The following is a 15,488-nucleotide window of genomic DNA, read 5'->3' on the forward strand; positions in this document are numbered from 1 at the left end:
ATCATCCTAAACTGTGACAATAAGAAGTAGCAATGGCCAGGACACAGTGAATACTGTAACCACTGTTCTGAGAGAGTCCCTGACCTGACTGCACAGGACACACCAAGCCAGACTTAGAGAGCAAACATCCCATTTCTATATATTACATCCTCAATTGCACAAATATCATAAGCCATGCATGTTAAAAGATGGTTTCCATAATGATTTCACTTGCAATAGCAGATATACTTTGTCTAATATATCCCTCTTCCAGGGTTGGACCCAATTCCCATTAAAGTTAACGGAAAGAATACTAATCAGCCTGATTTTTATTTACATTTAACATCACTCTAGCAATGTAAAGGGGCCTTAGTGTAAATGGGAATCAATCCCATTTACCTTAATGGGAGGTAGTCTTGGGCCTTAATTTACTAGGAGCAGGTCTTGAGTTACTGCTAAGGACTGGTGTGAGCTTTAGGTCATTCTCATGGAGTGAGGGAATAAGAGATGTTGCAAACAGACAAGAGGGTCAATGTCAGCCTTAAAAAAGGGACAAAATAAATACTTCCTTACATAAGAACGGCCATACTGGGTCAGACCAATGGTCCATCTAGCCCACTATCCTGTCTTCCAACAGTGGCCAGTGCCAGATGCTTCAGAGGGAATTAACAGAACAGGGCAATTTGGAATGATCCATCTCCTGTCGTCCAGTCTGATCTTCTGGCAGTTGGAAGGTTAGGAATACTCAGAGCATGCGGTTGCATCCCTGACCGTCTTGGCTAATAGCCCCTGAAGGACCTCACCTCCAGGAAATTATTTAATTATTTTTTGAACCCAGTTGTACTTTTGGCCTTCACAACATTCTATGGCAACAAGTTCCACACTCCAACTGAGCACCGTGTGTCTCTGTGATAACCAGTCAGTATACATAACCTCGTGCCATGTTTACTGTAGCTTATTGAGGCTGGGTTTTCCCCCATTCTCTGTGTGCTTCTGTGCTAAGGAAATAAACAGTTTGACCCTTGAGATCAAACAGGCATTTCCAGTAAAGTTATTTACTTCTCAGTGAGACAGATGGTACTGCTTTTGGCACCATTTACAACAGCCCTTGTGTCACTAAGTACCAGGGACACGGACTGGGATACTTTTTTTCCCCCGTGCCTGAAGAGATGCCTACTAGAAGGTGCTGTTCAGTGCTGGATGTTTGTAGCATTCAGCAGAAGCAGCTTTATAGCAAACAATTGCTGAGTCCAGACAGAATGTGTGTATTTTGCAGAGAGGGTAAAAAATGAAAATAAATAAATAAATGGGAGAGAGAAAAAGAGAGCTCAAAAATCCCTCTAGCAATTAACATGTTGAGTCAGGAGTAGTAAACTGATAAGGAAATCATCAGGAAATGTTTCCAATTAACCATGTTGGAGAAACCATTCATCCAAGTGGTTCCAGTTGTTAGCTTTCTGAACCTTTATCTGCACTGCAGCTGACAGCATTACATTAGCTTGTGCATGTTATTAAAGGGCCATTACAATAAAAATTAGGACTGTAAAAGTAACATCATAGGCTCTCATATTTCTTCCCTCTCAGTGATCCCACAGTAATATTTCTCCACATACATGTCAAAATGTGATTTTTTTTCTAAATGCCACTGCTGCACACTTCATCTGGGACTGGAAAGTCAAGTTGGGTTCCTTCTGCCTTTTCATCATCATCATCATCATCAGTAATAAAGGTTCTGCAACCAGAACATGGATAACAATTTTACAGATGATGTGTGAGGCAGAGAAGAATCCAGCTCCCTATCCCAGCTCCAGGACTCAATGGAGGTAATATCTTTTACGGGACCAACTTCTGTTGGTGAGAGAGACAAGATTTTGAGCTACGCAGAGCTCTTCCTCCTGACTTCCTCCTTAACTTCAGTGGGATTCATATCTGGCTACATCAGGGATGAATTTTGTGCCATACTTCCTGGCTCTCAGAACTACACCCTAACCACTAGAGGACACTGTCTCCCTAATTCTGAAGGGATGCTGACAGACCCCATACCATGGCCATAACAGTTTGAGAGCTCTAAATAAACCCTCATGCTTCGGGGCATAAGTCAATCACTACCTACCTGGGGTTAAGAAGAAACTTCCCCAAAGGGCAATTTATTGGATAACTTGTCTGTTCTGTGGCTTCTTTCACCTTCTTCTAAAGCTGCTAGTATGGGCCACCATCAGAGATGTAACACTGGACTAGCTGAACCACTAATCTGATCCTGTATGCAATTTCTGCCATGTTCCTATGTCTCTAACCAATGGGTACTGCCATGATCAGCTGAGCACACAAGATAAAATATGAGGCTCACAAAATCAAAGTGTCATAAGAATAAATGTGTCCTGTTCCTGCTTGTGGGATTCACACTTTTCTGGCTCGCTACCAAACAAATCAGGCCACGAAGCAGACATAAATGCTGGTGAAGTGTGAGGTGTCCCCTATTAACAATACCTTTGTGCCTAACAGCTCTCAGTGCTCCACAGGGAGGAGACATAGATCACATTCCCTGGAAGCAGGAATCGTCTAACAGTAAACTGTGGAGACAGCAGAGGGATTGTGAAGATGAAGAGGAAACAGAAAGGAAAATGCCCCTCATTTCTCTCCATGAATTTCTGCTGCAGAACACTGAAGCTGTCATGCTGGCCTAAGACTGTGCCAAGGAAAGTGATATATCCTGAGTCACGGGTGTCTGCTGCTATGATTTAAGCCAGTGTTTCCCAAACTTGGGACGCCGCTTGTGTAGGGAAAGCCCCTGATGGGCCGGGCCGGTTTGTTTACCTGCCGCGTCTGCAGGTTCGGCCAATCGCGGCTCCCACTGGCCGCGGTTTGCTGCTCCAGGCCAATGGGAGCTGCTGGAAGCGGCGGCCAGTACGTCCCTCGGCCCGCGCCGCTTCCAGCAGCTCCCATTGGCCTGGAGCAGTGAACCGCAGCCAGTGGGAGCCGCGATCGGCTAAACAAACCGGCCCGGCCCGCCAGGGGCTTTCCCTACACAAGCGGTGTCCCAAGTTTGGGAAACACTGATTTAAGCTATATAGGAGTCACTCTGCCCCCACAACCACTTTCCCCCAAAAAACCCTGCAAAACCAAAGGAAAATGAAAATACAGTGCCTGATAATCAAACCAACCTTTACGGGATGGCAGTCTTAGTTACTGCAAAGGTGCCTTTGCCTGCTAGGCTCACACAAGGGAGAAAGGAAAATGAAGGGGTTCTGCATATTCGTGACTCAGGCTGGCTGGGAGCATTGTGGGGCATGGAAGTGGAAGGTGTAGATCATGGTGTGTGTTTGTAAGCACCAAGCACAGTGAAGCCCTGATCTTAATTAGGGTCCCTGGGCACTACTGATATACAAAAAATAATAATTATGTAACAGACACTCCATGGCCCTAGGAGGCCACTCTAACTTAGCCCCAGGGTTTCTAATACAATTTTGTTTGAGCTGTGCGTATCTGTATACTGTGATGAGGGTTGCTTCTTAGTTACAAGAGTCAGGCACTTATACACCCACCTCTACTAGGCAGGCTGGGTCCCTTGGGTGTTCTCTGTATTTTAAATCTGCTGATGTATTGTCATGTACATATACCATGCATGTACCACATGTTTTATGAATCCTAGAAGAACACAGTTAGACAGAGGAAAATGTATTGCATTTCCATTTGAATCAGTTAAAACAAAAATCCCCATAAAGTGTCTGGGAAAGTAGTAGTTTCTTGCTGAGAGGATAGAAAGTCTGTCACTTGTTTGTTCTTCCTCCATACTATCATACACCATGCCACATACAAGCAGGCTGCGTACACGGTGTCTGAACACCCTTCCATGGCAGTATTGTCTGCTCCGATCTGCTTTGTATAGCAGGGTAGGACCAATTTATTTTCACATTATCCTAAGAAGCCACCATGTTCAGCCAGTATAATACACCAAGGCACAGCAAAACCTAGACTAATCGTCACCTGCCAATTGTGCCCTCCTGCCCCAACAGCCAGGAAATTCCTGGGAGGCTCCCTCCATATGAAGTGCACTGGTTTATGCAGCCATCTTGTAGAACAGTCAGAGAAAGAGCAATCCCATTGGAAAACTCTTCTTTCCCACTTGCCTGTGTCAAGTAAATTCTTTCTTTTCAGGTCACAACTTGTGTAATAATCTGGCTACTTAAGAAACCCCTGTTCTTTGCATTTGCAGTTTTTTGTTTATTTTAGTCCAGTAAAGAACAAAATTTTACACCACCCTCTCAACAAAAAAATCTGGAGAAGATAAAGTTTTGAGTCAAGAATTCTGCTACCATTTAAAATCTAAAAGGCAGCATCTCGACTTATTTATGCCAATGTAAAATTGGATCAACTTTTATTGATTTAAGTGGCTTCACAGAGGTGTGAGATCGCCCCCAAGTTACCAGATTCTTCCATCTTTGAGTAAAACAACCTCTCCTCTTCCCCTTTTCCCTGCAAAGCAAACACACATTACGGCCCCCCAGTATTCCAAATAAAGCACTTGTCAATTCCTGGTTGAGAATGAAAATGTCCAAAAATGATTTCATCTAACAAAATGAAAACCCTTGTTAGAAAAATAATGGCCCTCTGGTGTCAAGATAATTATTCTGGGGAATAATCCTAAAGAGAACAGTTAATTGGAGCTGGGTAAATTTAGCTACTAATACAAACAAATGCATGTTGCCAAATGGAGACAGAAGACTCCACCGTAGTCCCTTGGGGGAAGGGGAGGAAATTGGCAGCAATAGCAGCAAAATATATTTATAATATATCTAGGGATTTTGTAAAGATTAGTAAAGGACATTGCTTCCCTCAGGCTGTGCCATGACCATCTGCTCTGTTATTCTTCTTTATACTTTCAGCCCTTGAATTCTGCAGCCATTGCCTTAATTTTCCTAAAGAGCAAAGAAAGTACAGAGCTGAATGCTATTATGGAACATTTCTAACATTACGTATCATGTCTTCTTCCCTTTGTAAATGGTATTAATTTACTTTATTTTGCCCTCCATTTTCCCCCCAAGTTTCCATTCCCTTTTCACACAGGTTGTGCTTCAGGTGAATGCTGTAAGAGGCAGGGTTCATTTGTAGCTGGAAAGGGGATACAGAATTTATAGAGTGGTTTTAAATGGTACCAGATGGAAGGTGTGCCATACAGTCGGATCGCTGATCATTACTCACTGATAAGTGTTTAAAACAAAATAACTCTCCAAAAATAACCCACTTTCAGCAAGTCAGAAACCAGATGATTCCCCAAAGCACAATCTATTAAGCTGCAATGTTATGAGTAAGCTGCTTTCTAACTTGCTTTGAGAAGGAGATATACTGTCTAGCGGTCGGTGTGCAAGGAGTTCCTGAGTTCTAATCACAACTCGGCCACTCGCACCCTCTTTGGGCAAGTAACTTGACCTCTTTATGCCTCCGTTTTCTCATCTGTAAAATAAAGATCAATGCTTACACACCTACATTCCTGAAGCCCTCAAAATCAACCTGTCATGAAGGGGGAAAATTCTTCAGGAGACATTCCATTGAATAATACTGACTTCTCGTAGGGCACATTGCACTTTAAGGCTCCAGAATGTCACCTCCTGAAGGGGCTGTGTTAATTTAGTGTTTGAACATTACACTAATGTTAATTAATGTTTGTACATGGCACAAGGAGCAACTGTCATTCTACTGCTCCAACACTCCCCAGACGCATCTGTTTTGCCTTAGCATTTATTTAGCAGTAGGAGGCCGCTATTACATGACATGTTTCTATTCCATTAACATTAGCTCTTAATATACACACGCGTCTGTTATGTAGCATGCTGTATAGCGAACCTGCAAATGTTTAGTTGGAGCAGCCAGACGACATATCCGGTGCCTAACAGAAATTTAGACTTGGATGCGGATTTAGCTGACCGAGATACCGGCCAAACAATATTGAGGCAGTGCTTGCAGGCTAGGTGCAGTGACAGAGGTTATTTTGGCTCCACTGATAGGGAGAGTATGTCTGCTGTTCGCTGTGTGGGTTCACAACCTGAGGTTCTTGTTGAATCCCCACCTGCTCCAGGCTATCCAAGCAGTATCAGTGGGTTTTTCCCCATCTGTGCCTAGTGAGAAGTTTTGTGACTATTCCTGTTAGATGAGGTGGGACCTTGCTGTTTTTATCCTCTCCAGGGCATTCTGTGTAGGGGCCTTCTCCTGACGACCATTAGGAAATTCAGCTAGTGCAGAGCAGTGGCCCAGTTTCTTAGTGGTGCTTCCGCTGGGGAGAGCTGTACACCTGTCCTCCAAATCTACACTGACATTCAATTCACTCCCCAATGCAACTGAAGAGGTTGTTTTCAACTTATAAAGCCCTAAATGGCTTGGATTCAGTCTTCCTACGTTATGCCCCTTTCTGTGTGGGGTACAATCGCTGGGTTTAAACAGGAGACAGCTTCTGGCAAAGCATCCTCATTAAAGGGCCCTTGACTCTGGAACCTGCTGCTTCTTTGGTCTAACAGAGCCCAAGTCTGCTGATATGTAGGGCCCATCAGTTTTCGAGAAGGAGTTGGCTTGCAAAGGCATATATCGAAGGAGCTAACTCCTAGTCCTAGTAAATTAATTGTGTTTGAAAGATTTTATTATTTCTCCTTCGTCTCTTTGTAAGTGATGTCATTGTTTTTATTGTACAGACATCGAGAGCAGGTGGTTAGGCATACATAAAAAAATACTATAGATAAATAAATATTCAGGTCTAATTCTCTCCCCAGCACAAAAGAGATGATCAAACAGCATAATCCAGTGGCAAGAAAATCTGGATTAAATTTAACATTGAACTTCTGACACATTGTGAAAAACAGTTTATTCCGAGAGCATTCTGCTAGTCTCTGCATTTCTCTGCTCTTTATACTTTGTTGCCAAGGTCAGGTCATCTGTTTCCGTTGCTTCCCCACCTGAAGGCAATGCCAAATTCATTTGAGTATTTTTCAGAGACGGTAATGAAAAGAGATACAAGATGTTATCAAATAAAAGTCTTGTAAAGCGGCACCTTCCGCCCTTTCCTGAAGTGATCAACAGAATGACTTTCCAAAGTGGATTCTGAGAATTAGATTAACAATGCTATTTCCTAAAAATATGAGTATGCCCATAAAATAAACGGAAGGCAGGGGACTTATGAATCACAGAAAAATACTGGCTAGAAAAATAGACTCCAGTGAAGTCTGAATGAATGGAATAGCAATAGCTAGAAAAAATAACAAGAGAAAAGTGCTCCTGTCAAGAGAATCTTATAAGAAAAGAGGCCCAATGAGATGTGCCAGGACATAGACTGTGTTCATGCAGAACCTAGCTGTCAGGGCTGTTGAAATGCCAGTGATAAACCATGCCTAGATGCTAGGCTGAGTCATACTCCCCTGGACAGAAACCCTGGCACTTACGTAGCTGCTGTTATCTTTTCAGTGCCGTCCGTCATGATCATCTCATCTACTTGCAGCTCTAAACACAATTTCATGATTCAATATTCTCTTGGAAAAAAATGATAAATTAAACATCCACATCTTTGCCAAGAAACTTTAAACCTCAACTCTGAGAACTCACTGGTAAGAGATTAAGCAAAGGAACATTGCTCTAACTCGAGCTGCGTGGAAGATAGCAGTTTTGTTTCGCTAAGGATTTAGAGGTTTCAAAATCTGGCTTCATTCCAAATTGGAGAGAGAACCAAAAATTTCAAAATTCTCTGGGAAGGAAAATTCTGAAAAAAAACTTGGTTTGGTCATTCAGAATGTTTCATTTTGACAAAACTGAAACATTTGATGTTGACTTTTATTTTGTTTTATGATACTTATATTTATAATATTTCACAAGGTATCAGAGGTTCGTCAGTGTTTATTTTGTATAATACAATACAAAATGAAAAGTCATTTCAAAATGAAAAATCAAAATGTGTCATTCTGAAAAAGTGAGACATTCTGACATTATCAGAACTTTTTTTCTGGGTTTTTGTTCAGAACCAAATTCCAGATAAATTGACCTGATTTCATGAAACTTTTCAATTTTGACAGAATTGCACATTACGACATAAAATGGTTCCGTCTAAGTTTCTCCAACAGCATCCAAGTGAACATTTTGAGTGAGACTGAAGAGCCGGCTGAAATGCCTGCAGAACCCTGCAAAGATCAAACTACTTAGAAACCTTTTCAAGTCTCAATTAATGTTAGTACAAGGGAGGGGAAATAAGCCTTGCAAGCCTGAAGGCCAAGTTCCGGGTGAAAGCTTTAGAACTGTGATTAGAAATCAGAAGCTTTTCTGAGCCTCCTAGATCCCTTCTATAATAACAAGTGTTGCACGCACAGTGCATTTGGATTACACAATGGTGGGTCTGTCCAGTCACTAATTACTATTAGAATGCACGGTACCGTGTACATATTTCTTTTAGTCTGTAGCAGTCCCACAATAATATTTTGTGGTCATTCTGCAATGATTAAAAAGAATCTGAAATCAAAATATCAAAGAATTTAAAGGAACTGGTGGAATTCTTTTAGTGGTTTCTATTAAAAATGTGTGTGAGAAATGGGCTTTTTACCTTTTGCTTCTGGAACAGAAGTGAAGCGACACTGAAATTTCCATCTTGCCCTACTCAAGGGGCTCCCAGATCAAAACATTCACAACTGGCAATTTTATTTCAAGGGAGGAACACTTCCCTTGGGGTAGTCCCAACAAGGTAGTGGCAAATTTAAGAGTAGAGAAATACAGTTTGCAGCCCCCAAGTTGTCAAATGGATCCATGAATCTCAGTGTTTTCACCAATTCCTACTTCAAATTTACACTGTTTTTCTTGTAAGGGAGGTTTGGAGCAGGAGCCAACTTCTTGAAAATGAAGGTTAATTCATCTCTACCAAAAGTCATAAAATATCTAAGGACCACTTAGAATGCTCATGAACATCAGGAGTGATATCCTGGCTCCGTGGAAGTCAATGGGAATTTTGCCATTGACTTCATTGCTGCCAGGATTTCACTAGGGGGTTTAAAACACTCTTTGCAGCCCTGCTGCAGTGCTTTTACAGTATCTCCTGAGCGAGGAGAGCTGGCACTATGCTGGTAACACCATTACTACTGCACCTGTATCCATGTTACACCCAGGGCGGGTGCAAGGATGTTTCGCACCCTAGGCAAAATGGCCACCTTGCGCCCTCCCCCCCGAGCCCTGTGGCAGCTCTCCGCCCCCCCTCCGCCCTAAGGCGCCCCCCCCCCCCCGCGGCAGCTCCCCACCCCCCCTGCTCTGAGGCGCCCCCCCCCACAGCAGCTCCCCCCCTCTGCCCTGAGGCGCCCCCCCCCGTGGCAGCTCCCCCCGGCCCGGGGAGCCGTGCGGCAGCTCCCCACCCCAGCTCACCTCTGCTCCACCTCCTCCCCGAGCACGCCGTCGCCTCTCCACTTCTCCCGCCTCCCAGGCTTGCAGCACCAATCAGCTGTTTGGCGCCGCAAGCCTGGGAGGGAGAGAAGCAGAGCGGGCTGGCGTGCTCAGGGAAGGAGGCGGAGCAGAGGTGAGCTGGGGCGGGGAATTCCCCTGCGTGCCGCCCCCCCTTACTTGCTGCAGGCGGCCCTCCCCGCGCCCCCCTGCCCCAGCTTCCTCCGCCTAAATGCCGACGACGACCGGGGCGGCCGAAGCTCCAGCTGCCGCGGTCGCCACCGAAGGACCCAAAATGCCGCCCCCCAAATGCTAGCGCCCTAGGCGACCGCCTAGGTCGCCTAATGGGTTGCACCAGCCCTGGTTACACCCTAAACACAGTTACATGTTCCTCGTGTAGATGGGGTCCTAAGGCAGTCTTTGCTTTCCCTTTGCTCTTCTGTCCAAACTCCTAATATGGGACGTGGAGAGGGAAGCCTGAGGATTCATTTTAATCAATGAGCTGTGTACAAGATAAGCCAAATAAGAGGTCGACGTTCATATCCAAATCTTGAATGGACATGCCCATGAGGAAGTTAAGGTGCTTTTGGTCTTTAATCATTTTGCCCTGGGTGCATGAATGGTTTCAGGCTTTTTAATCTGCAAGCAGCATTTTGTGCACTGGATCGCCATTACCTATTGTAGCACAGATGGGTTGGGGATATGGGAATTTCCAGATTTCTGGAAAGCTGCCAGATCACATTGGTGAGTCAGTGTAGATGATGGTAGTTAATGAAGAAGGAAAGTCTCATGACACAAAGGAACACAGAAATTAGAGATGAAAAAGACTTTCATATGGTCATTTTGGTTTATCCACCTGCCATGCAGGAGTGTTCCCTGCAGCACACTCTGAGGCGCTTTGTCCAATCTGCTTTAAAATGACTCCAGCACCTAGAGGGTGCAGCAGAAAGATGCTACATTTTTAAAATTGCTGTAATAAGTTTAATAAAAAAAATTCAGCTTCCATCACTCCTCTCTAAAGAGAGGGAGAAGACTGGAAAAAAGAGACTTAGGGTTACTCTGAGGAGAGAGGGCTGGCAAATTGCTTTCCCTGACTCACTTCCACACTGTTTTTATTTGTGGCAGTTTAAAATAGTTCATCTGCATTTCACTAAACTTAAGTACTTGGCCAGAGAAGTCTGATGCATCTCAGTAGTGTTGGGAACCTAACTATGGAAAGGACTCCAGTATCGACTGCCATGTGATTTCCTTTGGCTGTTCTTATAGGTGGAAAGGTTATACTGACACATCCTCTCACAGAGAATCTGCTCACTAAAATAGGTGACTTTGTCCTTCGTCAGCTTGACAGCTGTTATTCTTCGGACTGGGACTTTTACAGAATAAATAACAGTCTCATCTCTGTAGAATCTCATTGAATGGAAACAGCTAAAGACAGCTAATTTGATTATGAATTCTCCATTCCTCACAAGCCAGAATGTCCTCTAGTCTCTCTCAGATGAGACTGTCACTGTAGGTGAGCACAGGGTTTATTGGAGCCTTTCGCACTGGGACACATAACATGTCGTGTAAAAAATATTGAGTGAAACCTTGGCCCCTTTGATGTCAATGGCAAAACTCATAGATTTCAATGAGGTCAGGATTTTACCCATGGAGTCAGACCAGGTAACTTTCCAGGTGAAATTCCATAATGAAATCTAAGGGGAGGGAGAGGGACATATGTCATACATAGAGAAAATCTCATTATCCTATGGCAAATCCAAGTACCTTTGGAGAGGAACAGCATTGCACAGGGCTGTTTTTGCTAGTGCTCTGGTCATGGTATAGCCTGTAGTGGTCACTTCTGTAGCAGTCACTTCTGTAGCAGGTATTTAAAGTCATTTTGAAAAGAGAACCAAGAAAATTACAATGCCAGAGAATTACCTGGAATTCTCAGCAGACACAGGACTTGTTCCATAGAAATGTCAGTCTCTCTGCATGAAGGCATCGAGTGGCAGATAAATGCTGTGATAATTACCAGTGTCAGACTGTATTCAGCAGCCAGCCTAGAGAGCTTATTTCTCCTTTGCTCTGAATCAGAGGGAGGTGAGCACTTCACACACTGTACACAGAGCAGCACGAGTACGGAGAGCAAGAGAGAGAGAGTGCGTGCCCAGAAACTGCAGCGTAACATCTGGCAGTGATCAGCCTGACAACACCAAAAAGAAAGGAGAAGAGCTGTGACCTTCTGTTTCAATCATTGCATCTCTATGTCCTAACTCTCAAACGTGGATAGAATTTCAGCGCACTCATAATTCATTTAGTTTCTGAGTGCCTTCTGGTTCTTCTCAAACAATTACACCGCTGTTTAGTCTAATATTTCTCTGTGACTACATATTATGGGATTTCTCCTGGGGCTCTGCTGTTTATAACTGCCAGTGAGTTCATAAGCACACGGTTATAAGATTTTCTAATGATTTTACTGTGGCCCATCCACTTAGGGTGGCATCCAACTCGTGGAATTTGCAAATCCCAAGGTTTCCAAAATGGTTCATTTCTCTCCATCAGTTCTTCACCTGGTCTAGGTGACTTTGACTCTTTAACCAGGGAATATATATATATATATATATATCCTTTTTCTATTAAAATTTATTTTAAATTCTAAAAGAATAAGAAGAATATTCTATATAAGTGATAGGTTGAAAACCACACTATATGAAATTTGCAAAACCAGGATACTAACTGTCTCATGGAAGTACAAGCCTATTTCCTTCTGTTCCTTTGGCTAATCATTTAAATGGAATGGTCCTCTTTCTGAGGACCTTACCATGTGGACTGTTGAGCACCCTCAAATCTCACCGAAGCCAATGGGAAGCTGATGGATATCTTTACCTTGCAAGAGAGGCCCTCAGTCTGGTAGTTCACTCGGGGTCAGGATGCACATTCCATAATGTTTAAGGGTGGTGTTTTCAAAAGAAGCAAGCACTGGCCTAGCTCTGTTTCCACTGAAGTCAATGAGAGTTTTACCAGAACAGAGTTAGGCCCATGCTGAGTATTTCTGTCTCTCTCACCCTAAAGCTTCAGATAGTTATTTGAAGTACTTCATTCCAGAATGCATACACAAATGGACATTCCCAAAGCATATGTATTTGAATGAGCTAGGCACTGTACAAAAATGAAGTAGTGTCCCTGCTTCATAGGCCCCCTCAGACTGAATTCACCAGAGATCCAGTGGGGCTTGCCTTTTATACTTGTTTTTACATAACTGCCACAATGGAGGCCTGATCCTAGGGCCTCTAGATATCACCATAATACACATAACAATAGCATTGTAAATAAACACACAGAGAGACACTCTGCAATATGCAATAACTGCACTGCAGTATCCACTGCCAAACCAGCGGTACCCATCACTTTCACATGGTTTCATGCTTGCGCTTCAGCCTTGTGATTGGAAAAAGTCTGGGCTTCCCAGGGCCGCCCGGGGGGGGGCAAGTGGGGCAATTTGTCCCAGGCCCCGGGCCCCGCAGGGGCCCCACGAGCCCTGGCCTGGCGGCGGTCTGGGTCTTCGGCGGCTCTGCAGGGGCCCCGCGAGCCCTGGCCCAGCGGTGGTCCGGGTCTTCAGTGGCATTTCGGCAGTGCCAAAGATGCAGAGCGACTGAAGGGCCCCCCGCCGCCGAAATGCCGCCGAAGACCCGGACTGCCGCCGGGTGAGTACAAGCGCCGCAGCTCCCCCGCTTTGCCCCAGGCCCCCTGAATTCTCTGGGCGGCCCTGGGGCTTCCCCCCCCCATCTTTAATGATGAGCTTCAGATCGGTGCCCCACAAGGTGGTACTACTGAGCTCCCATTTCTGTTTGTGCTGCTCCAAACCCCAGTACTTTGTGATACACTATTTGTGGTATTTTCCATCATGAGTAAGGGCGGCAGTAGCCACAGAGAAGTTGTAAGATTGGGATGAGGAGCTGCTACCTTCCAATTGTCCCCTTTTGACTCCCCTTTGCTCTGTTAACTCTTCTATTAACCCTCACTTAACTCACATGATTTATAAACTGCTTTCCTCTGTTCTTCCTTGAACCAAACTAGCTCTGTTTTTTTCATAGGCCCAAGTCCTTAGGAATAAGTGAGTCCTCAGCACCTGGTTGCAGATTCCCTTTAACCTGGTGCATGGTGTGTACTTTTAGCAGCCTTTGTTTTATTGGGCAGGCTACATATAGTAAGCTTCAGGTTTGTTTACAAAAACTCTTTCCATATAAAACGGTGATCATTGCAAGATCTGCATCACCAGAACATTAGAATCAAGCTGTACATCTTGACAGTAACTGATACAACAGTGACTCAAATACAGCGGCTCTAACGATGTTAATGAGAAACAAAACTCTGCTTGTTGCTTGAAAAATCTCAGCACCTTCCCTGTCGGAAGGAGGCAACCCTTAGAAGACAGAATTTCCTGGGAAGTTGGACAGGCTCAGAAAGAAAGTGGAAAGCAGCATCCAAATAAGTGTGGAGTAGACACAAGAGCCTGGGGTCTACATTAAAGGGGTAAGGCCTGGCTCTTCAAAGAGAGGCAAGAAACCCACAGTGAGGAGAGATCCCTTTTCACTGTTGATTGTCTCAGAACTTTTTTCGGGAGGGAGCCGAATGGCCTTGGTGTTCTCATGTCTGTATGACCCACTGGGTTTAATTAAAGGCTGGAGGATTTAACTCACTAACTTGACAAATGTTTATCAAGAATTTCAATTTTCACAGCTCAGTGCCTAACAACTGCTTGATTGATAATCAGCTAAAAATGGAAGTCTGTGAACCGCCCTGAGGTAATGAACGTCTCAGGTGGCACCCTCAGATTTAATGCTTCATTTTCACAGGCCAGCTATCTTGAATTCCAGGTCGTGTTCCAAGACAGGAAATATGTCTTGGCTATCAAAATATCCTCTTCCATTTCATTCAGATACACCATTACTTCACTTGCCACTCTGAACTGTTGCACAGGGTTGCTGTGTACTGTTAAACAGCTGCTGTGTCCCATCCCAAAGAAAAGCTGCAATTTAGTGGTGAATTCAGCGTATTAAATATCTTGCAAAGTGTGTAGGTGGCTTTGGAATCTTTGGACAAAAGACTACATAAATATTAGTTGTCCTCACAATTAGTTGCCATTAAATGTTAGTTGTCATTAAAATCAGAAAAGTTCCTCTCTCCTTCTCAGAACCTAGAATGCAAAACTTAACCCTTACTTATTAGTACATCTGTTCCAAAAAAAAAAAATATATATCAAAACATTTTCTGATGAAACCACAATGAAACTTTTTATAGAACGTTTTTCATTGAGGTAAAAAAAAATCTATGGTAGTTTTTCAATGAAAAACTGGAAGTCAAAAATCAAAACATACTTTTTGGAGAAAAAATTTACAGTGAAAAAAGTTTTGGTTTTCAGGGAGGAGTTTGTTTTTTGTTTTTGTAGAAAAAAATAATTTCTTTGCAGGAAATTTTGAAAAAGCAAAAATGTTTCAAAATATCCTACAAAAAATAATTGCTTTTTTGTTGTTGTTGTTAAACCAGCTGTACTTATTAGCCATCACCACAAGTGAAGTTTAAAAGTGACCAAGGATGCCTTGGAATAACTTGCTGCTGTTTATTTTTTCTACAATCTAGTAATAATATGTCAGAATATATCATACATTAATATAATGTTCATCTGGTTATACAGCTGCTAATAATAGAAATAGCAGTACCGAATGCACTTTAAACATATGTCAAGGAGACAGCATTGTGAATATAAAGCCGGATAGTAATTTGGTGTATCTATGCCTGGGGTTGTAAGATTCATTATAATGAATCAAACCAGTTGCTAATCAAGTCTGGAATCCAGCCTCCAGACCAATACCTGATATTTCAAAAGAAGACAAACTCCTACTAAAAGTGTACCAAGTTCTGCACTAAGAAGGAATAGCCCTTTGTGACTGCTGGGAGTCTCTTCTGTAATACATGTTTTAAATATCTCTTTTTTAAGAAACAGAGGACATGGTTCTTGCAAGATACTGAGCCAGAACCTCAGCTCCTGAAGTCAACAGAATTTACACCAGCGGTGATGAGCTCGCTCACTCTATCAATATAAACAATACCTTTCTTCAACTCTTGTTACACTGATG

General features: G+C 43.3%; 1 protein-coding gene across 1 annotated transcript in view; it reads right to left on the reverse strand.

Annotated features, from left to right (window-relative positions):
• HTR4 (5-hydroxytryptamine receptor 4) overlaps positions 1–15,488 on the reverse strand; it is a 129,219-nt gene that overhangs the window by 100,684 nt on the left and 13,047 nt on the right. The window lies entirely within an intron of this gene.

This window comes from Emys orbicularis, chromosome 8 (genome assembly GCF_028017835.1).
Source record: "Emys orbicularis isolate rEmyOrb1 chromosome 8, rEmyOrb1.hap1, whole genome shotgun sequence".
NCBI classification, from domain to species: domain Eukaryota; kingdom Metazoa; phylum Chordata; order Testudines; family Emydidae; genus Emys; species Emys orbicularis.